The sequence below is a fragment of the Tachypleus tridentatus genome, chromosome 7 (genome assembly GCF_004210375.1).
Source record: "Tachypleus tridentatus isolate NWPU-2018 chromosome 7, ASM421037v1, whole genome shotgun sequence".
NCBI lineage: Eukaryota > Metazoa > Arthropoda > Merostomata > Xiphosura > Limulidae > Tachypleus > Tachypleus tridentatus.
In genome coordinates this window covers 88,290,177-88,315,033 of record NC_134831.1, presented here as the reverse complement: position 1 = coordinate 88,315,033, position 24,857 = coordinate 88,290,177, and the positions used below count along the sequence as shown (strand labels likewise).

The 24,857-nt window shown below is 34.7% G+C and overlaps 1 long non-coding RNA gene across 1 annotated transcript in view; it reads right to left on the bottom strand.

The window, feature by feature from the left end:
• LOC143256139 (uncharacterized) overlaps nucleotides 1-22,775 on the bottom strand; it is a 141,573-nt gene extending 118,798 nt beyond the window's left edge. The window contains exons 1-3 of the long non-coding RNA XR_013031183.1: nucleotides 22,633-22,775; nucleotides 19,624-19,697; nucleotides 16,762-16,818 (exon numbers count right to left, since the gene is read on the bottom strand). This is a non-coding gene — a long non-coding RNA (uncharacterized LOC143256139). The remainder of the gene's footprint in view (nucleotides 1-16,761; nucleotides 16,819-19,623; nucleotides 19,698-22,632) is intronic.
• Nucleotides 22,776-24,857: the final 2,082 nt, after the last annotated feature.

Sequence of the window (24,857 nt, the reverse complement as noted above, 5' to 3'; positions counted from 1 at the left end):
GAGAGGTCAGGAAGGTTGGAGAAATTTTCCTGGTGGGTCTATAAATGCTCTTGACAAACTGACCAGAGCTGTAAATCGTTAATGAAGTTAAAACTCTCAGAAAAGACGCGTCTGTCGGTTGTCATTTTCAGAGATGTAGCTGTGCATCTCTGTTGTTTTTTCATGAATACAGGATGACACTCGTATTCCGGTCATTAAGTGCTTCATTAAGTGCTTCATTAAGTGCTCCTCTTAAGTCTGAAAACTTCTTACCTTAGATGCTGAGCTTTTCTGCCTGTATGAAAAAAAATGTAATAGAAACATATTCAAAACTCCCCCCACCTACTGTGGAAGTACACATTAAGTGATGAGTTATGGCATCACAGATGGCCTGGTTAGTTCCGTGCTTTTTGATAGGTGGGTGAGACGTGACACATTTAAGGTGCTACAGTTTGTTCATTACGTATACTCCTGTAGGGGGCGTTACTTGAGAATAACTATATGTGTTATTTATGTTCTAGAACGTTTCTTAGATACCATAAATTTATTTGATTTTGTTAATCACTTCTTTTTATTCTTCAAGAAAATTAGCCACAAATTTAATGAAAAACATGAAACGTGAACCCGTTTTCTTTTTTGTTTTTTTCGGTGATTTTCAAAATTCTGTGTGGCGAGATGACAAGACGTTTACTTCTCCAAAGTAAATATATATATAAATAAACTTAAACAATGAGCATACCAATACTATCTATAAATAGTTTAAATTTTACTATTTCTGATAAGTGATTGTTTTAATTTTCTTCAAATTTTCATAATTAATAGACTCTTGTTATCTCAACAATTTATACTCTCCAATAAGTCAGGTGTGACGTACAAAACACATACGATTAAGAAAATGGTTAGAGAGGTTTAAGTTACTGATTGTATTGAGTTGTGCGATTCTGGTGTATCTGGAAGCCATAACTTATAGGGTTAATGGGATTCTGGTGTATCTAGAAGCCATAACTTATAAGGTTAGTGGGATTCTGGTGTATCTAGAAGTCGTAGCTTATGAGTTTAATTTGAATATATTTTATGCACCCGATATGTACGCTTAATATAGGAACTATTAAGATATCTAATTATTCAAGGGATTACAAAGATAATGTCAAAATGATTAATATGCTAATTAACTCTTTAAGGCATAATAATATAAACAATAGAATAGAAGTCAGAATCAATCTCGGAATTCAGATTTATGTACAATAATGAAACGATAATTTTAGAGCTACAGTTAATAAAAAAACAGAAAATTACATGTACATGTATCTAACATACTGCAGTCGTCGTGGATCTGGCTTAATCTTTTTTTCTCCAAAAGCCTTACGTTGGCCTGCGAACTTGGTCTTAATGTTAAATAAAATTTCACTACAATTCCATTTCGATTTCAGTTTTAATGTATTTTCAAACAAGTTTTTAATTTGGGTAGTAAAAGATAGCTTATAGTAATAAGTGTGTGTTTGTTTGTTTTGGAATTTCGCACAAAGCTACTCGAGAGCTATCTGTCCCTAATTTAGTAGTGTAAGACAAGAGGGAAGCCAGCTAGTCATTACCACCCACCGCCAAGTCTTGGGCTACTCTTTTACCAACGAATAGTGGGATTGATCGTCACATAAAACGCCCTCACGGCTGGGAGAGCGAGAATGTTTAGCGCGACGCGGGCGCGAACCCGCGACCCTCGGATTACGAGTCGTACGCTTTACGCGCTTGGCCATGCCAGGCTCCTCATGATACGCTGCCTACGACTAACAAAAATCTAAATTAATATATTAAAAACTTGGTGGAAAACATGTCGGCTGGACGAAAATTATGTAAATTATTCTAGTTTACGAATAATAATTTAGCAACTTACATAAAATACGCCGAAAAGTTACGCCCAATAAGCGTGTGTTTTTCTTATAGCAAAGCCACAACAGGCTATCTGCTGAGCCCACCGATGGGAATCGAACCCCTGAATTTAGCATTGTAAATTCGTAAAATTACCGCATTACTAGCGGGGGGCATTTAAAAAGTGGGATTGACCGAGTCATTATAACGCCCCCACGGCTGAAAGGACGAGCATGTTTAGTGTGACGGGGATTCCAACTCGCGATCTTCAGATTACGAGTCGAGTGCTTTAACCACCTGGCCATGCCGGGCCTAGTAATAAGTTGGCAAAACGATTTATAAGAACCTTTAGGTGATACATATTTTAAAAATATTCTAAACGTTTTTACACAACTTTGGTTTGTCTTCTTGGATATGATCCGTGACATTTTTCAACTTGAAGTTGTTAGTATATTAAGAACACGTGCAACTTATTGATATTAATATTTTATACTACAGGGTGTTCGGAGAGTCACTGTACATTTATATATTTATTAACAGAGAAAACTGCACAGTGACTACTGTGTATAGACTGTATAATGCGCTAGAATCCTACAGATCTTGCCTAAAGAAAACAAACTAGTGTTCTGTCGAAACGTGTCGTATAATTCACCAAAATAAACCGCTTCATTATGATCATAAATCGTTGTTTTCCAACTTATTATTATATTTGCATAATGTACTTCTATAATCAAGTGGGATCACCTGTAACTGTTGGTAACACAATAAGCCTCACACACATAGATATATAAATATCAGCGATAAAAAATTCCGTAGACAGCAATAAGAAAAGGTTGACTGTTTGTCTTACTGTTCTAGTTGACAATTTCCTGGGTCTTATCAGTACTGTGTTTCGAAACCATGCAAGTGAAATACTCAATGAAATTGGATAGGTCATTTGTGGTCCCACAGATGGCTCTTTGGGCTGTTGGTGAACGTATTCAGCTTACATAGATGTACAACATAACAGATGACATTCAGCAGAAGGTAGCCTTCATAAAGAAGATAAAAGTTATTTGTATCCTATATATCAGGAACTAAAAGGAAACAATCTCTGGTATGATGTGAGGTTAACAGTCATAGATGTTTTCCTCTCTGTTTATGTCCCTACTACCTGTACAAACTTTGATTTTATTGGAATAGAAACACCAAAGTTATTGGAACTCTTTCTGGTTCCTGAATAAAACACGATCAATGGTCCATGTTTCTTAAAGTTGTGAAATGTATGACTGATTTCGTCTCTCTCCATGTTAATGAAATAAGTCAGTATTCCTTAAAACGTGTACTGAAGCTTTAGTTCTTGAAAGTATACACGTTAGATACCTACCTCGTGAGTAGATGGACTAGATGGCCAGGTCAGAAACTATGTCACTAATTTTCAAATAACGACAAACCTACAACAACCGCCGCCACAAGGGCTTTGTTCAGTTCTTTGTACCGAATAACGGAAGTTACTGTTAACTGTACGATACATCCACAGCTGAAAATGTTGAGCGTGTTTACAGGCATCATGTCTTGTATCACGGACCCATCGGTCATCGGTCTGCAGTCTAACACCATAGAGGCTACGCCAGACCTGGGTATTCTTACAAATTTATTATTTTGTTTGAGCAAATTTAAAACATTTTTTTTGTCCACAAACAACACGTTCCATAAAACGGCAATTTACGTAAACTCAAAATCAAGCATAGAGTTTATGATTATAAAACTAACCATACCTTCAAGTTTATTCCAATCTCAAAATAAGATTTTCACACGAATTATAAACACGAATCCAGTTTCGTCAACAATTTCTCTCACTATAGGAAAACGACTGTGTATTTAAGCATGTACAAAAGTGAGTTGTGTATCAGAAGCATATTTGTGAAGAGCGAACTTCATCGTTGCTTAATGTCCAATTCCCGATGTGTATCTAAAGTTTTCTATTTTAATAGCCATACTAGTTGCATCCAACTTATGATTGAGTGTATATATGAACTGACAACGCTTCTTCTATTCTGGGAAAGATTTCCTTTTAATCATGCGAGTTTCAACTTTACACGAACGATAGTTATTGTTTTATTCTGACAAACAAAGAGATAACCAAACATCTAGATTTCGAACGCTGTTTGTGAATCTCAAATCTGGTTAGGAAAGAAATAAGTTCAAACCTTCTCTGCTATACTCAGATCACTGTTCAATCAGTGACTCGGTTGATTCAGTGTCGACTTTTATCTCTAGGGTCTTCTATTACTTACACTTAACAAATTCCATGTTCCCCTAAGCCTAGGATCATCAGAAATAACTTAAGCTAACTGTAGCATATCTTAAATGTATATCAACGAATTACAACTATTTTTGTTATGATCTCGCGCACATATACGCCCCAGAAACCACTTGATTTGCCAGTAAGTGAACCGAAGTTAGTGTTAGCTCTTCTTTAAAACGTTATTGCTAAATGTTGATCCAATATGTAATTTCGGGAAACTTTCTTCGTACAGTGTGAATACAATGAGTACACTGCTCGTTTCTGAAAAGTTACTTTTCCTAAAATAACCCAGTTTTACCAAAGGCATATTGAAAAAAAAAAAAGCTTTAGTCATGAAAAGTTGGTTTGTTTCTTTTAATTTCGCGCAAAGCTACATGAGTGCTAACTGCATTATCCGTCCCTAATTTAGCAGTATTAAACTAGAGGGAAGGCAGTTAGCCATCACCACCCACCGTCGACTCTTGGGCTACTCTTTTACCAACGAAAAGTGGGATTGACCGTAATATTATAACGCCTCTGCTGCTGAAGGAGCAAGTATGTTGGTGTGACGGTGATTCGAACTCGCGACTCTCAGATTACGAGTCGAACGCCCTAACCATCTGACCATGCGGGGCATATCACGAAGGCTCGTACCTAGCACAGCGTGCTTCAAAACCACATTACATTGTATACTTATATCGCTTTTCCAACAGTTTGTAATTACGTCCACAGCTAAACAAATGGACTATCTGTGCTCTGCCCAACAAGGATACCAAAACACGGATTCTCGCTTTGTAAGTCCGAAGACATACCGCTATGCCACTGAGAGGGCAGGGAGCTTCTCTAACAGACTGGCATTATTTTTATTATGGGGTATTGTGAGGATCAGGCCAGGGGATTTTAAGGATCTATCTACGTTATTCAGTGTATCAATGAAAATTGTCCAGGATAGATAATACTTGCAGTGTCTTAATTTAGGGTTCGGTTTTATCTTCTCATAAAGAATAACAGAAGGTATATTAAACACTTTCTAAGACAGTTTTTGAGTCATCTTGTACCTGTACAAATAAATATCAATATTCTTATCTGGTGAAGCATAATTCCCCTAGAACAAGTATTACTTATTTAAGATATAATCATTTCCAATAATGGGTTTCTTTAAATTCACCCTGTAGTATGAATTTGTATTGGTAAATGTTATACGCTTTGTTTTCTTGGTTCATCTTAAAGTAATTCGCTTCTTTTACTAGTTTTGAATAATAAGAAACTTAGCTGCAGTGATTTACAAACTAAGTAAACAATTTCATTCTAAGTGTTTTGCGTGTTAGTGATTAAACACAAAGCTACACAATAAGCTATCTGTGCTTATTCACCACGGGTATTGAAACCCAGTTTTTAGCGGTGGGAGTACGCAGACATACCGCTGTGCCGCTGGGGAAGCAGTCTAAATAACGGGATATCTGGGTCGTGCCCATCACAGGTATGGAAATGCGGTTTTCAAGCATTAACAGCCTTCAAACCTAATAGAGACTCATTAAGTTGTAGAATATAAGTTTAGTTTTAACTTCACGCGTTACTAGTCCCTAATTTAACAGTGAAAGACTAGAGAGAAAGCGACTAATCATTATCACCCATTGCCAACTCTTGAGCTACTCTTTTACCAATACAAATAGTGGGATTAACCGTCAGATTATAACACTCCCACGACTGAAAGGGCGAGCATGTTCGGTGTGAGGGGGGATTCGAACCCTCGACCCTAAGATGAGGAGTCGAACGCTTTAACCGACCTGGCCATGCCAGGCCGATACGAAAGTATCACAACTCTGGGTATATTTTGTTAAATCAGTCAAAATCGGAAATTATTTTTATTTACAAATCTATACTGCTTCCCCGTTTTGACTAGTAGTCTGTGTTATAGTGTTTTGTGTTTAATAAGGTTACACGTTGAACAACACTATCAATATAGGGATAAAAAAATAGATTTAGATGTTTGTTATTTTTCTTCTGTTGTCGTTCTAGACAAATCAGATCTCGAGAATAAAATTACTATATCTAATTTAAACAGCATACACTCATTCGATGAGAAAACCAGGCCCGGCATGGCCAGGTGGTAAAGACACTCGACTCGTAATCTGAGGGTAGCGAGTTCGAATCCTCGTCACACCGAACATGCTCGCCCTTTCAGTCGTGGGGGTGTTATAATATTACGGTCAATTCGACTATTTGTGGATAAAAGAGTAACGCAAGAATTGGCGGTGGGTTGTGGAAACTAGCTTCTTTCCCTCTAAATCTTACACTGTTACATTAGGGACGGCTAACGCAGATAGCCCTCGTGTAGGTGAGAGGTCTGGTGAACGTAGGGGAGATGTAGTGCCACCTCTTCACCCAATCCACCTGTTAGGGATATTTTCGTCAAGATAGGTCCTCACATTACGATGGTAGTGGGGAGTTGCTCCATCTTGCTGGAAATAAAACTCCTCATCTCCAAATTGCTCTCGAATGCGTGACACGCTAGATTCTTGCAACACGTTCAAATAAACGAGACCATTGACTGTGTTTTCGAAAAAAGCATGGTCTAGTTACGCCTAACGCTGGTAATCCACACCACACTGTTAACCACTGGTAAGTTTACGTGGTGTTCAACCGTAACAGGCGGGTTCTGATGAGCCCAGTAGGTGCAATTGTGGTGATTAACTGAGCCACTTAACTTAAATGTGGCCTCATTGCTCCAGACAATCTTGTTTGGAAGCCGTGCATCCTCTGCAGGTTTTGCCAGGTTCCACTCACAAAATCCAGTCAGAATCATCTTCATTGAGGGTGTGGACTAATGCTGGAATAAAACTTTTCCAATGAGCGTGCTTCAACATGCGATGGACGCTCGATTTTGGGATTCCTGTCTCACGGACTGTTTGCCGAACAGATTTTCTTGGAGATCGGTGGAGACTTTCCAAAAGTTCTGCTTCTCGTGTGGAACTGGTGGACGACTGCAGGCTTCCAGAACGCTCTTTATGGACGTCTTGAACAGTTCCATTTGTTTGAAACGTATCTCTAATACGAATAATGGTGAGTGGATATGTTTGAAACTCCTTTCTTAAACCGTCTTTACACTTCAGCTACGTTCTCACACTTTCAGTAGCACTTTAAGATAACTTTCCTTTTATCAAAGCTTAGTTTTACTTCTTCCATTACTTCAAATCAGTTGTATCTGTAAAATAAGAAAGTTTGAGTTATAATCATTTAAATTGTGTATACATGTTTTGGGAACACCCTGTATATATCTAAAACACATGTAATACAAACACACAGTAAATAAGAATCCAACGATAATAAAATTATTTATCAAGAAGCAAACACAACAATATAAATAGATTATTAAATAAGCCCATAAAAAATAAGAATAGGGAGCAGCTGACATGGCTATTATTACTTTTATTGTTTGTTTTTAAATTTCGAGATAAACCTTCGCGAAAGCTATGTGCGCTCGCCGTTCCTGATTTAGCAGCGTAAGACAGAAGGAAAGGCAGCTAGTCGTTACTACCCACCGCCAACTCTTGGGCTACTCTTTTACCAACGAATAGTGGGATTGACCGTCACGTTATAACGCTCCCACAGCTGAAAGGGCGAGCATGTTTGGTGCGACTGGAATTCGAACCCGCGATCATCAGACAACGAGTCAAACGTCTTAACCACCTGGCTATGCCGAGACACAAAGAGAGGAAACGTGGAAAATAGGATTCTTTCTAAATTTAAAATTTTCTCAAAATACTTCATTAAAATGTTTGTGGGTATAAAATGTACCTTGTTTTGGGGACCTTACGTATAAAGAGTTTGTATAAATTTATCTTTAATTTTAAACGATTTGCTTCACCAATATATAATTCGGCACAAATTGACCAATATTCTGAAGAATATGTTATGTTTGTTGAATTGCAGTTAAACAAATTAATAAGAAAAAACCAAAATGTCTTTATTATTTTATTTATTGTTTTTATAGTTTTCATACACCGAAATTATACAAATGTATTTCTTTCTTTCGCAACAGAAAAAACAGTCTTCATGACCAAAACCCCACTTAAAACAAAAATGTATCTCAGAACGCCTGGTAAGGGTATTAATACTTTTATTGATAAGGAGAGAACATGTAATACTGAAGACATTTTACAATGTTCTTCATTGTGACCAACATTTGTTTTAAAAAGTACAGTTTTCTTTCATTGTTTCATGTTTAACTATATGGTGTAAGTAAACAACACTGACCACGATATAATATTTCACATTGTTCATGTCATTTGAATAAATGGGAAGAGAAACATAGTGTTCTAATTAGTAGTTTTAAAATATAAAACACATTATTATACTTGTGTTGTGAATTGTTTGTATATTTCTTTTATCAGTCAGTAATTAAAATACCACTGGGCTTGTTATTTGAACAATAAACAGATATGCGAGGAATGTGAGAAAAGTATCACCTCTTGTCTATTGTCGACTTTGTTCTTTCGAGGACTAGTCTGTAATGTGAGAAAGACACAATGAACTGTAAAAAAAGATAGAAATAAATACAGTTTCATAATATCTTATTATAAATGGAGCTGAAAGCTCATTCTAAATCCCATATCTAAAGGTTTTTTGATAATTTGTATCGTAAAACTACTTACACTCATGAAATAATATTCAGTAGTGGTATAGATATGTCTCGTATATGATGATTTTTTAAAGTTAAATTTAAGTATGGGTTTTGATATAATTAGATTATGAAACATTAAAGTTCTTAATATAATTGTAAAATAATAAAATGACACTGGATGCATAACGAAAATATTCATCCCTGGATATTAATTACTAAAAGAGTGATTTGTTTTCTTGTTGTTTTTTTTTAAACTTTGCGCAAAGCTACACGAGGGCTATCTGCTCTAGCCGTCCCTAATTTAGCAGTGGGAATGCAGCTAGTCATCCCCACCAACCGCCAACTCTAGGGCTGGTCTTTTACCAACGAATAGTGGGATTGACTGTCACCTTATAACGCCTCCACGACTGAAAGGACGAGCATGTTTGGTGTTACGGGGATTCAAACCTGCGTCCCTTAGATTATGAGTGGAGTGCCTTAAGCACTGTTTTAGCCCGAGTAAATAGGAAACAGCGTCAGACAAACATGATTTCAGGACATGGTAAACATTTATTTATTAATAAACACGGTGGACATGGATTTACTAACAAGACTAATTAAAAAAAACAATGTGAAAACATGGGAACATGTTGTGGTTATTCGGTTGTCAAAGATTGCTTCGAAGGATATTGATTTACCTTTGCAAGCATCTCTTCCGTTCTACTAAAGTAGCCTGATCAGGATGAGATCACGTAAACAGGGGTTTCAAAATGTTCCAGTATTTCTTCTTTAAGTTGTAGCGATTGCTACAGAATTTTTGTCCGCTACAGATTTAGTTTTTTTTTTTTTTTTATAATTAATATCATAGTTTACTTGTCTCCCTCTTTCTAAGTGATTGTTTTGCTTGTTCGTTGTTAATAAATAAATTAAGCTGTTTTTCCATATCGACTGTTAAGAAATATGTTTTACTCATATTTGCACTGCGGCTAATACTTGATTAATTAATGAAAGAACAAGGCCTATTGCATTAACGTATAACCGAATGAAACAGAATAAATTATAGCAAATATAGAAAACACAATTATTCTATGTAGTATTTCTTTCAACTTCATTGTTATTACGTCTGGATTTTGTAGTTAGATGCCATCTTGTGTCTATTTTTGTGCGATTATTTGTTACCGAATTTTGTCGACAGCTACTCGAATTCTATCCTAGTTTACAATTAATATATTAGAGGGCGTTATTCAATAGCACCCAATGCCGACTCTTGAGGTTCTCTTGTCAAATACTAGGATCGTCCGTCACATTACTACACTGTTAGAGATGAAAGAGCATGTAAGTATAGCGAATGGTTTAGAACCCGCCATCCGCCTAAAGTAAGATATTTATTGTTATTATTTAGGATAATACAATTCTTATTTTCTCACAATAACATTTTTTCTAAAATTTTACGTGTTTTTTGTCCTTTCCTATGTTTTTTTATGGCCATTTTATTCTGTCTCTGTGTTTCTGAAATAAAATTTTAGACTTCAGTTAAACGTAGTTGGTTTTTTCCTCCCTCCTAATGCTTTTCTATTTTCTGTAGTAATTACACGTTATGTTGCTGATAGGATTAGAAAAAAATTGCGTACACGTGTGTTATCGGATAATAATAACATCATATACGATACAGATAAATACACTGAAACCCGATATAATCTCATACAGTAATGTGTAATCGCCTGGGTAGCATAGCCACAAGCAGCGCCAGCCGACATTGAAAATGTGGATTTTGTAGTTAATCCAACACCAACTGTAAATTTCTAAGAAGCGGATTGCGATTTTTCTTCATCTCCTAAAGTAAAATCCAAGACATCAGATATCTCTTTAAACTGTAAGCGAGCATTAGAAACATCCATAAAATGGATCAAAGTGTTTCTTATTCTTAACGCTACGAGTGATCAATTAGTTTGTTCTGGAAGTGAAAATAACAAATATTGGAGAGGTGTTAATGTTGTAGGTACATTAAACTTAGTTTTTAGACGAGATATAGTCACTAGGATTTTAGGCCAAGGAAGACACATTCTTAAATGCTCAGACCTAAATCCAGTAGGCCTAGGTGACATTGTTCATCATACGTGGGAAAACAAAATTAAATGTTGTAATGAAGTTCATATTTTTAATTTCAGATCTCAATTCTTCAGAAAACGCATGCACCGCCCTCTATTGCACGTGGTTTAATGAGGGATTTGCTCATACCTGTTACTGGGTTTTAAAAATAACACATACGCTTTAGAAGTACTTGCTGCTTTTTGTTACAGAGCAAAATTACAGTGAGTGATATGCTGTGCCTAACACCAGGAATCTAATCCGTAATTACAGCATTGTAAGTCTTTAAATTTACCATTGTTCCACCGGGTAACAATTCCGGGCGATAATCTGACTTGATGCATCTCCGGGTGTTGAGGGAGAGGGAAGAAACAGGACAAACAGTGGTTTATTTTTAGTGAATGTCGTGGGTATACTTTAACCCACAGTAAAAAGATGGAGAAAGTACTCACCTTATCTGTTTCTCTTTTGTCCCCCGCTAGTACAGCGGTATGTTTACGGATTTACAATGCTAAAATCAGGGGTTCGATACCCTTCGGTGGGCTCAGCAGATAGCCCGATGTGGCTTTGCTATAAGAAAAACACACACACAGTAATCGCTTAGGCCCGGTATGGCCAAGTGGTTAAGGCAATCCACTCGTAATCCCGAGAGTGGCGGGGTCGAATTCCCGTCACACCAAACATGCTCGACCTTTCAGCTATGTGGGCGTTATAATGTGAAGGTCAATCCCACTATTCGTTGGTAAAAGAGTAGCCCAAGAGTTGGCGGTCAGCTATGGTGATTGGTTACCTTCCCTATAGCCTTACACTGTTAAATTAGGGACGGCTAGCACAGATAATCCTCATGTAGCTTTGCGCGAAATTTAAAACCAAAAACAAATCACTGTTTTAGTAATTAATATCCAGGGGGGAATATTTTTGTTATGCATCCACGATCATTTTATCATTTTACAATTATATTAAAACTTTAATGTTTCATAATCTAATTATATCAAAAATTTATTTTTAAAAAATTATTGTATACCAGACATATCTATACCACTACTGAATAGTATTTCATGAGTGTAAGTAGTTTTACTATACAAATTATCAAGAAAACCTTTAGATATGGGATTTAGAATGAGCTTTAAGCTCCATTTATAATAAGATATTATGAAAATGTATTTATTTCTATCTTTGAACACGTTTAATTATTTGCATATCGACCCATCTCTTTGTGCAGTTCATCTTTGTCTTTCACACATTGCAGGCTAGTACTCGAAAGAACAAAGCCAACAATAGACAAGAGGTGATACTTTTCTCACATTCCTCGCATCTCTGTTTATTGTTCAAATAACAAGGCCAGTGGTATTTTAATTACTGGCTGATAAAAGAAACATACAAACAATTCACAACACAAGTATAATAATGTGTTTTATATTTTAAAACAACTAATTAGAACACTATGTTTCTCTAATCATTTATTCAAATGACATAATGTTATAATGTTCAGTCAATCCCGCTATTCGTTGGTAAAAGAGTAGCCCAAGAGTTGGCGGTGGATGGTGATGGCTAGCTGTCTTTCCTCTAGCCTTACACTGCTAAATTAGGTACGGCTAGCGCAGATAGCCCTCGATTACCTTTGCGCGAAATTCAAGACAAACCAAATAAACAAACCAGTAATCCCGTCCATGCGTTCGAGTGACAGCCTGACATTATATACTTCCACTTGCTGAAACCCATGATTGACAGAAAAAAAGTTATTTTACTAAGAACGATAACTCTAGTGACCACACTAACATTTCGTAACCAATCACACCTACGATACGGTACTTTTAGAAACCTATCACAGATGGCAGTAACTCCTACATTTAGGCACACGACGCCCGTGTAGCGACGCCATATGATCGTTCATATTGAATTATCTTATTAAGTATGTGACCACTGTGATGGATTTACTAACACATATCTGATATCACAATAAACAATTCAAAGATGTATAAAAGGAGGGAAAAATAAATCCAGATGAAATGTTGGGTAATCAGTAAAGCCGCCCAATAGCCAGACACAATCGAAGTGGAGAAGTCTTTATTTAACAACTAGGTGAATAATAGGGAAAGATGAGAAGTGCAGAAACAATGAGAAAGAGACAACATTCAAAAGATTATCTGTGGTAATAGACATGGACAGAGGCTTGATGAACCAGGAAAGGAAAAATGTAACACATTCAACCAGAGACTGGGCTGAGACAATGGAACTGACTAAAGCCATACATGTAGGTTTGAAGTGTTGACACCCACAAAATGAGGGGCCACTCCATGAGGAGAAACTTGGGAGAATATAATCAATTTAAAACCAAATTTAGGGAGCCAGGAAAATGGAAAGCTACAATCATAATGTGGTGACCATGAGCACAGAGACCTGGAATTGGTACCACTGGCTCTATGATATAAGTGACTACTTTGAAGATGTTGTAATGCACCATAACAACCACTATCCCAGCAGAAGTAGAGGGAAGTGGGACAAAGCTTAAGAACCTCAATAAAGGTGGTATGGAGTGAACACTCCATGGTAGACCAGAGATTGGAAGGTGATGGATGTGTGAATTATTCATTCCAAACGTGAAGATGAAGGAGGAAGCTAAACTTTACTGAGGTGGAAAAGAAGAACTAATCACTAAATGAGGTATTGAGAAGGGTAAGAAGAGACTTCTCTCCATCATTAGGAATCCTACTCAATAGTGCATCTTCTTAGAGCAGAGTAGTGTGGCCTCTGGACTTCAAATGGATGGAAGCAAGCAGGAGCCAATAATCCACAGAATGAAGTGTGCAAAGACTCAGAGTCAGAAAAATGTTTGTACCTCCACACAACTTAGAGCCAAGGTTAGTCTAAATGGTAGGGTCTTGAATTTGAGAATTGGACTTAAAGTTGCAAACAGCTATCAATAAAGTGGACACCATGGGGCAGAACAATAAAGTGTAGATTACTGGGATTAAATTAGGTTTCTGGTATCACAGGTTTCTATTCGGTTTCTATCACGTTGAAGTAGCCAAAATCAAGTTTAGCCATGGGAAATAAATGAATACATAACAAGTCAAAAGATTTTAAGTCCCACTGATGAAAATTAGGATAATAAGATATACAGTTAACAATAATGAAAAACAATCAGACAGAATAAATGAAATATTACAAGTAGTAAAGCTGTGTAACGTAGAAACTATTAAAGCATAATCATTTAACAAAATACTGATAAATATCTTATGGGCAAACCATCTAATTGTATCTAACCCACAAAGTATGGAATAATAAAGAATGTGCAAATTGACCAGAATTACCTTAAAAAAACACATTAATAATTAATGTCTAACTTAACAGATATCTAAATTAACAAGGACAATGAAGGGCACATAATTAAGTCCCGCACTTCTAAAAATTAGGATTATAATAGTAATAGTAATGAACATCCAAGACAATTAAGTTTACCCAGAAAAACAAAGTAGCAATCAGTAACTAACTTTCAATTCATCTGAAGTAACTCAGATGACAGAGGACATAAATATCTAACTTACCAAAGTATGAGCACTGGTGACAGGAAATATATAATTTCCCCATGTTTGAATAAGGACAAAGCTATAAGCAGGGCATCTTAACTGTGGATATATCAACTCTGTGTATGTTGAGAAACTGGAAGAACTGGAAATAACAGGAAGAAAGGGGGGAAAGAATAATTCTCCACCAAAGTGAATGAAATGACACTGGTGGAAGATGTCAGAAAAACTGTCCAAATTTATTTATCACTGGTTGTATTGTTCCTTTGAATAGTGTCATTCATGTTGGAGATAAAACGATCACTAGATGTGCATGTGAATCTAGAGCCCAATGAATTTACACCTGTAACTCTTCTGCAGATAAAACTGAAATCAATAGCGTTTTCAACTGGAACAAATATCTGTGTTTTAATACATTAATCTAAAATTCATCCACAAGTGAATACAAAAATAAAATACAACTGAGCACGCAGGTGCTTATTTTCGTACATGAGCGAGCATGCGCATAAATTAATCGATGCTTATTTTTATACATGTGCTTGCAAATGATTATTTTCATATATATGTGCGCGCAGATGCGTATATTTATACATTACCCCGCAGATATTTATTTTCGTAGATGGGCGCACGGGTGCTGATTTTGGTACATTATCGCCCAGTTTGTCATTTTGGGAAATGCGCGAGCTAATGGTTATTTTATTACATGCGCGCTAGCAGGTAAGTTGATAGATAAGCGTCCATTTCCGTTCATTGGTAGATGCGCACGCACATGCTTATTTCCCTACATGAGCGAAGGTGCTGATTTTGTGCATAAATTTGTACATTGACACGCAAAAGCTTATTTTCGTACATGTGCTTGTATGAGTACAAATTAATATTCCTACATGTGCATAAATTATAAGATGCGCACGCATGTGCTTATTTTGGAACATGCGCCCACAAGTGCTCATTTTCGTACATGCACACTCATGTGCTTATTTTAATACATGCACACTCAAGTGTTTATCTTCCTACATGTGTGTTCAGGAGCTTATTTTGGTTCATGCGCGTACACTTGCTTATTTTCATACATGAGGTGTTCTTTCATTATAAAAATCCCAGTAACCTAGTTATCATAAAAAAAAGGTTAAGGAAAACTATCGTATTTATATGCAAGAAAGTATCAATTAATTGTGCAAATTTGTGGTAAGCACTATTAAATATATGAACAAACAAACATTCTGAATTTAAGTGGTTTTCTGTTAAATAAAACTAATTATGGCTAAATTAACTAACACATTCATGATTATTAACTTCAAAATGTAAAATATAATTTTAGTTATAAACATTATACCATAAATTTAAGATTTTATTTCTATCTACCTTAGAAAAATAATATATTGATAATATTTATCTACTTTGTATTCAATGTTTTATTACTCTCACATTACACGTGGAGATGAAAATCTAAGAATGTTTATTTAATGTGAAGCATTGGAACCTATCATCTTGTGAATATGTGCAAATTGTATGCATGTATGATTAACTGACTACACAACAGACATTCAACTATTATTAAACTCTAGACAGTTAAAATTGATTCATTAATAATTATGGTATTAATACAAAGAATTATCAAGTTATGTTTAATATATAACTATGATAAAAAACATCTACAGAGAGAAACTTTTTGGTAATAAAATCTACAACTGTTTCCAACTTCTGATCAAAACAAAATACCTATATAGTTCAAATAAAAATTAAACGAGTAATGAATATTATATACGTCTAACATATCACCATACTTATGATGATTAAAAGTTATTGATTCATTTGTCATGGTACCCTCAATGCAAGCAAATTTTTTGCTATAATCCCAAACACAAAATTCAGCTAGCTTAGGAGGTTTAGTTTTGTTCTAAATACATATCTTAAGATAACAATGCAAAATAATCCTCATAAACAAATATATATAAATATATATCAAACAATTTAACCAATACTAAAAATAAACTAACATTAAGGAAAGAAAAAATAAAACATTACTTTATTCACAGTCTACAACTCTTTATCATCTTACCTTCATTCTTTCTAAATTTGTATTTACATCTGTCAAAGGCTAGTTGAGAAACTAAATAAGACTGAACTTTTAATTTAAAAAATGAAACTTGACATCTTGCAGGACATGTCTTGGAGTAAGACATCAATAGTATCAGGTTTCTTAAGGGCAACACATAACTAGGTAACTAAACATAAAACTTTTCAGGTGGCTATACGTTTCCTTTTTCCATTTTTAAAAATTAAAACATGCATAATAATTATTGGAAAGACTTTAACAATTTATAATAAAGCAAGTTATAGTGACATTTAAAATTAACTTTGATCACTTTAATGTTCCACTTACTTTTCAAGCAGAACTACAGCAACTTGTGGGTTTACCCTTCAATACTTACTATTTTCTTGTCCATAGTCATGAAAGTAGGTTGCCCAGTCCCATGTCATGAAAAGATCTAGAAGTTATAAGAAAATATAACTACAAAAATTCTGCAAGATAAATTCCAGTGCACCAAAATAAAGTAAACTGCTATACATAAATTAACTAACAAAATTACAAGAAGAAGGAATTGTACACTATAAGTCAGAAAGCAATAATAAGAAATCAGTTTTAGTGAAAGGAGACAGATGGACTCTGTGACTAAACTAAAATAATTGGAAGATGTGATATCAAAAATATATGGAACTATTTTACTTGGTTGATTTTCCACAGTTAATACATCTTTAATTATGTTTGTTTGTTTTCAATTTCATGCAATGCTACACGAGGGCTATCTGCACTAGCCATCCCTAATTTAGAAGTGTAAAACTAGATGGAAGTCAGCTAGCTATCCCTAATTTAACAGTGAAAGACTAGAGGGAAGTCAGCTAGCTATCCCTAATTTAACAGTGTAAAACTAGACGAAAGTCAGCTAGCTATCACTAATTTAACAGTGTAAGACTGGAGGGAAGTCAGCTAGCTATCCCTAATTTAACAGTGTAAGACTAGAGGGAAGTCAGCTAGCTATCCCTAATTTAACAGTGTAAAACTGGAGGGAATTACGTACTTTAAATACTACACATTCACACTAAGACACAACTAGCTATCATCTGATCTTAACATTAGTAACAGAAGGTGTATTTAATGGCCTAAATATAAGCATTGGGTGTAAAACATTATTATAACAAAGGCTTAGTTGAAACACTACTCCATTGAAACCCTTGGTAACTTTTATCTTACTCTTGTCTATACCTCAATGTTAATAAACAACTTAAAAAAATATAAATACAATGCTATTTAACTTATCGTGGTGCAATAAGTGAGCCTCGGGTATTATTTGTTTTATAATTAAGCTTAAAAATGTACTGTGCAATAACTTACTCTAAGCTCAATGAAGACAAAATATCAATTCTAAATCTAGATTCACAAATAAGAATGAACAGTTGTGTTGAAACTTGAGAAAATTAAATAACCTTAAACAATATCAAACCTAATGAAGGGCAGTTGCTTGAAACACTAGTTAAATAATGTAACTGTTTTTGTCCTTTTTTTAACTTTAGGTGTTTGTAAAAACAATATTTCTTTTGTGAAGTAAGAGAGGATTCCATGTACTGTAGACCAGCAAAGTGCTTCCTTGTACCTAGAAAAGCGTGAGACCTGTACAAGTAAAACTTTATACAACCTTCCCTAACAATGGCTAGTGACCAATAAAATCCAGCCTATTAACCTGAGACACACATCCTCTAATACAAAGAAAAAGCAATATGCAACAAAATTCACATAATACAAACTTGAAACTCCCTTGAGTTAAAAAAAGAGAAAACAGACCTCCATGATGGTCACTGAATATTTAAACTACTGTATATATATATATATCAACCAGTCTCTGTATCAAGAAGACTAATGATTGATTTTCAGCCACGACTACGAAATAAATAGTTCTTTGAGATTTCCAAGAATATGGAAGCAGATTATTTGTCAAAACACAGGATAAAAGTAATGAATAACTGGTATCTAGTAGTTAATAAAAAGTTCTCAATTAACAATCAGGCTGAAGTGACCATACAGGTTACTAACCATGACAGTTCATGAGCATCAGAACTATGGGATGGACAAGACAAATACAAAAACTTGTTCACCATTTACCATTCAGATAACTAGACCAGACTGATGTTTCAGGCAAGACTATGAAAAGAGGATTCTAAAGTATTCTAGAGATGTTTCTCAAGCAAATTAGAATGACCAAATACAAAGTTCACCAAAATAATTATAGCAGAAGTAAACAATCTGACTAACAATTACTTTGAAATTCTTTTAAAGCCTGTAGAAAAGTCCAGTGATTTAGTCAACAGAAAAAATAATAAAAAAGAGAATAAAAGCAAATAACTTCATGAAGAAATCACAATTCCAAGAATTACATGACAAAATAAGTCACTCTCACATACAGCTGTGATAAGACATGTAACTGGATTATTCGAAGTTCAAGAGAGCGAAGTCAACAAAAAATGTATCAATTACAAACATATATGTGACATTTATAATCACGAGTGCAAATGCCATAAATACATTGACGGATGTCACTGACAATGAATGTAAATCTCGTGTATATATTTGGTTCCCAGACACATAAAAAGTGTTCTTGACTGAAGCTAACGGGCAAAAAATTCCAGATTATGATGATCACAAATAGAGTTAGTAATACGGTGCATAAAAGAGAGAAAAAAGTACAAACATTTACCTTAAAAAACAACAATTGATGTTCATTTATGAGGTTCTAGAGGTTATGCAAATGAAATGTAGAAACAGTAAGGTAAAACGTATTATTTGTATACTTTATGTAAAAATTACTTTGCATGTGAACTACTCAGAGTCCAAGTGTAAATAACTACATTAAATAATGAATTTTTGTCAGAAAAATCCAAAAAATATTTACAAAATAAAACTTTTGCTGAAACTACTTACTTTAATGAAAGTTTGTTATCAAGTTTTAAGGAAATTATTTCATTAACTAGTTTCATTTTTGAAAGGCATTTCGTGAGAGTTGCATACTTTTCTTCCTATGAGCATATATCATTCTTCAAGGTTTAATGTCTTCCATAATGTAACTGTTAATTACATATCTATATACATAATGTATGTCTATGTTACATACATATACAATATTAATGACTATTGTACAGCAACCACATAAAATGTATTTAGTCCAAAAGCAATGTTTACATTACTTGTAATATCTTTTAATATGAACTTAAATAGTAGAGTTTTGTAAAGGTTTACTAACCTGCCTAAGATCAGCAAAGCACATCTGGAGTGCACCTTCTTCAAACCCTCTAACAGGTTCTGAATTAGCAAACACTATTGAAGACAAAAAAGAACTCAGGTTAGTTTATATCCATTAGTGAATAATTATTATCTGCATATGTTTTGAAGGCTTTAACACAAAATATTTGGATTACCAACACAATTCAGTTTTATTGAAGCATAAAATGCTGTTTTGTTTTTGTCTTTGATCTGCTTAAACATAGTCTAGAAAGCCAACATCCAAATGCAGTGGAGATTGAGTGAAAAGTTTATCAAAATGTGTGGAATAAGATTGACCTCATTTTGTAGAAACTTACTACAATGAAAGAAGTATTTTCAGGCAATAATGCATTATTATGGCCATCAAAACTGAACATGATTTACAATGAAATAGTTCCAAGGGCAGCAGGAAACCTGAAAGTTGTTCTTAAAAGTTAAATGAACCCTTAAACAAATAATACTGTGTAAGACTATTAAGTAATCTGATTATTTACACAACTGAAAAATAAATAAGAACAAAACTACAATAAGAATTTCATCTAATGACCTCTAAATTGACAAGTTAGGACTGAGAGTTGCCTTGGGTCTCTTTTGCAACTGGATGATATATCCATATCAAGGCTTACAATATAAAATTGGATATAAGGCACCTTGTTAATTTGGAGGCCCCAGAAAACATACTAGAGAGAAGGAAAAATTTCTAGATGATCCCAATTTTCATGAAAATATAGGTGATTTTCAACAAAATAAGATATTAAGCAGGGCAACAGTGAAAGTTATGTTTCCTATACAGAAAATGTATTTCATATAACTAGTCTCATTTAGTGCTGCCCTCTATGTGAAAAAAAAGAAAGAAAAACATGCCACAAGCCTTTTTTCCTCCCTTCCTTTGAAAATGACTCATTTTAATGTCCCTCATGCAAATTATCGTGGATAATCCTCCACAAAGGAAAGTGCTATACACTCATTATACTCATTTGAGTTTTAGTGGAGAATTGAAGCACTCATTTTCAGTGGAGAGGAAGCACATTTTATGTATAGAAAAACTAACTTCTGATATGGTACATTAGCTGTGCTTATATAATCAGATAGAATTGGTGCAAGGGAAGAAAAGAAGCACCCTTTGAAAGAGTACAAAGGGCACACCTTGAGTCTAAAGAATCAGATATGTAGATATGATGTGGGAGACTACACTACTTCTAAATCAGCCATACTCTTCACCAATCTGGGAAATGTGTTGTATATTCTGGTAGACAAAAACTGAGAAGTAAATCCAATTAGTATTGGGGAAAAATGGAAGTGTCCCCAGACACAAAGTGGCTAGGGCATGATGGACTGTACTTGACAACTACATCCAAAATCTTTGCTGCTGGAAACTGACACAGATAGAGAGGGTGGGTGTAGAATGAGGATCACACCATCTTCACCTGAAATTAATGAGACCAGAAGGGATATCAAACCCCTGACTCCTGAAGAGAGAGTATGTTAAGAATTCAAAATGGTATATCAACTTAAAAAACCTGATGTCCTGGATTGAAAAAACGTGTATGAGAGAAAAATTGACCAGAACCAACCTAAAACAAATAACATCTTCAGAATAAGCTACACAAAAGACAGTTGAAGGGAAAGAACCAGAACAATCCCAAGTTCCTCCACCATGCTGTATCAAAACGATTGTAGGACGTAGACACCTACTGTTTGTAGGCCCTACCAGCCATATAAGTTAAACCAAAAATTAACTTTTAAGGAAACTTTTCATGGACCTATAATTTTCATAGGCCCTAGGCACTGTGCCTAGTAAATAATTCAGCACTGCCTCTACAATACAGAATAATTGAAGGAGGAAGTCAAACATATTCACTACAATGTGCAAAAACTTATGTTTTTTGCTTTTACTCTATATTATAAAAAAAAAAAAAGACTGAGAAATTAATTGAAAGACTATGACAGATATTCAGTCTTCAATTTTAATGACAACAACAAACAGCTGGAATAGAAACTGGGAAAGAGATGATTTCCAGATTCAATGTTCTGTTGGACAGAAGGTCCTGAACTACCTCCAACAGAAGCTGGCTGTTAATGGGATTCTGAGGAAGGAAAGAAATTGATATCTGTGATAAAAAGAGGAAGGTAAAGGAAGCATAGGACATGTCCAAATAATCCACCAATCTGTGGTGAAACACTGCCAAAAGGGAAGAAAGTCACACAACTGAGCTCCCATCCAGTTATCAACTGGTACTGTTGATATTATGATGATCTACACTGAAAAAAACACCTGGAAAGAGGAACAGGTAAAAGCTGGGAAGCACCAGGATGGGAAACAGGAATAGGGGCTTGTCTCGATTCCAACTGTGGCAAATGAGCTACCAAAAACGAAAGGATAGAGTGTTCCTAGCATGCAATTCCAAAGGGTCTGAAATACGTTTGAAAATATACTAAGAAACAGAGCTACACATGATTTCCTAAGTGGGCAGCAAATAAATCTGACAGAAGGCTGCATTTTGACCCAGTATGTTTCAACAACAGAAAAATTATGTATGCAAGGTGAGAGTAGAGAATGAAAAATGAGTCATCTTAGAAGTAACAAAGGAGAGGCTGTTCCTCATAAACCTCAGAACTTTTGTACAGAGTATCTGAAAGTAAATGTATGGTAGATAAATACCACAAAAGTAAGGATAAGACAGAGGCATGGGTTAAAAGCACTGGAAGTCAGGGGGTACTCCCAAATTGGCAAAATAGATTCCAACACCTATGAGTCTTAAAACGGATAGGCTACTTGATGGTTCGTCAAACAAACTATCCACAGCACATAGGAAGCAAGACATGCTGGAACTTTCAACCAATAATGAAGTAAATTGCTTTGTATGAACCCTAATATCCAAAGAAAGTGGGAAAACTAAATATGGTAAGGAAGAACTGAGAACTATCATACAACAAAAGAGGATGAGGATTGTAGGAATTCATAAAAAAGGGATAAAACATCACATACCTGAGAAATCATACCTAAATACGCAATATTAGACCGAGCTGACTCTGGAGGAGGTGTACAGGGAAACATGAGAAAATCCTGTGGTGGAAAAAGGCCATAAAAATCTTTCTCGGAATGAATAGTTTCAGATTGTTCATGAGATGAATAACTTCAAGAGAAAGTGGCTGACTCACAGATTGATCAGTCTCTCACTGAATAATTGCAGATAATTCCATTAACAGGGTTGCTTGCACCTCCAGCCATAGTTACAAAACCGGCACTCTGGGCGAAATCTACCTCATGTGCTTCATAAGCACTCACGAATTTTTCAAAAACAAACATGTACAATATTATATCAACTATACTTTGTCCTATCCATTGCCGACGACCAAACACAATAAGAACAATATTTATATAAGCAACGAATCTTACGGTGAAGACGTTTTCTAAACTGATAGAGTGTGATCACAATTCATTGTACTTGTCAGAAGACATTGATATTAGGCCTATGATGTTATGAACTATACGATTTTTATATTCAGCCCCCTAGGTATCTTCATGGGAGAAAATAAATAAATTTCTTTTTCTTCTAATTCTGTTCCAACCAGTGTGTAAACAGTTTGTTTATGATGCTTTTATTTTTTAATATTTTAACTGAAATTTGGGCAACTTAAGGGAAGAATAGAATTTTTTAAATTCCGTATATGTAATTTACCTGCCAGGCGAGTTGTTTGAACTATTTTCACAACAATAATTGTGATTATTTAGCAAGTATTATTGTGAAACAACAATGTCTTATTTTGTAATAAAATAACGTAAACATTAGATTTTTTTTCACACATATCAATTTGTATATTTTAACTTCAAATCAAAGCTCTTTAAAATGGAACTGTGGTTTCTGTTGCCTCATCATAAATTTCACACCTTTTAGTTTCTGTAATTTGTCAGCTTTTAGCGTTTAATCCATTACTCCGTAACTTTTATCAGCTTTTAGTGTTTAATCCCGAACTCCGTAACTTTTATGATATATTGTTGTGGTGTTTCTTTGTTGCCTCTAAGCATGATGTGAAACAACAATATCTTATTTTGTGATAAAAATAACGTAACCATTCGACGTTTTTTTAACACATTTTTTGAATTTATATATTTTAAATTCAAATGAAAGCTGTGTAAAAATGGAATTGTGGTTTCTGTAGCCTCATCATAAATTTCTGTACTTTGTGAGCTTTTAGCGTTTAATCCGTAACTCCGTAACTTTTATCAGCTTTTAGTGTTTGATCCGAAACTCCGTAACTTTTATAACATATTGTTTGTATTAACAATATTATAATATTAACAATGAAACAGTATCTTAGCAACACAGATAATTGGAAGACATTTTGTAAAACGTTCAATCTACTACTGCAAGCAGACTTTAAGATATAGAGATGGTGAAGTTCTTTTTCAAAACATTGATTTTTACAGCATTCTATGCTGTAATAATAGCAATGCCTGCACACATCAAACTTAAACATGAAAATATTGTACTTGGCGCCCCACAGGTGATTCCGTGTGTCCCTGATAGCATTGGAATCAATAGACATACTTTTGATGTTTTCCAGTATTATTGGTTTGGCCCCTACGGTGGAATAGCAACAGACGATAATAAAATTCGGGTAAACAAAGCCACGGGAGATTTGATGATTTATAAATTTGATTTTTCTGATACCGGTGTGTATAAGTGCGTTATTGAATACTCAAAAAACTGGGAGATAAAAGCACAAAAACCAATTTTCATCACTCATTTCTTGGAAGGTAAATGCTTATAAGAATCGATTTTGGTAGTGTTTAGAAGTAAAAAAAAACTTTAAATTATGGATCGGATTCCATCCATTTTTACTACAATTTATGTAAAGTGTTATAAGTTCGACATGTATTTAATTATTGTACATTAATTTTCCAAAATCCATGAAATCACCTTTCCAGCTACCAACATACAGCTCACAGCCATTGTTTCCGCGTTAAGCCTGAGGTGTTAAAATGTTGAAAATCAAACTTGTCTGCAGATATAAATTTATCATTACGAAATAATTTTTGATTTATTATTATTATATACAATAACTAAATACATACATAGATATGAATAAATTTAATTAATAGCGTTACACAATTAATGAAATTAGACATTCCGTGAAGTCAGAAAACGAGATAACCTTATGTTAGAAATTAGAAAGGTTTTGTTGTTTTCTTTACAAGTCATAGAACAA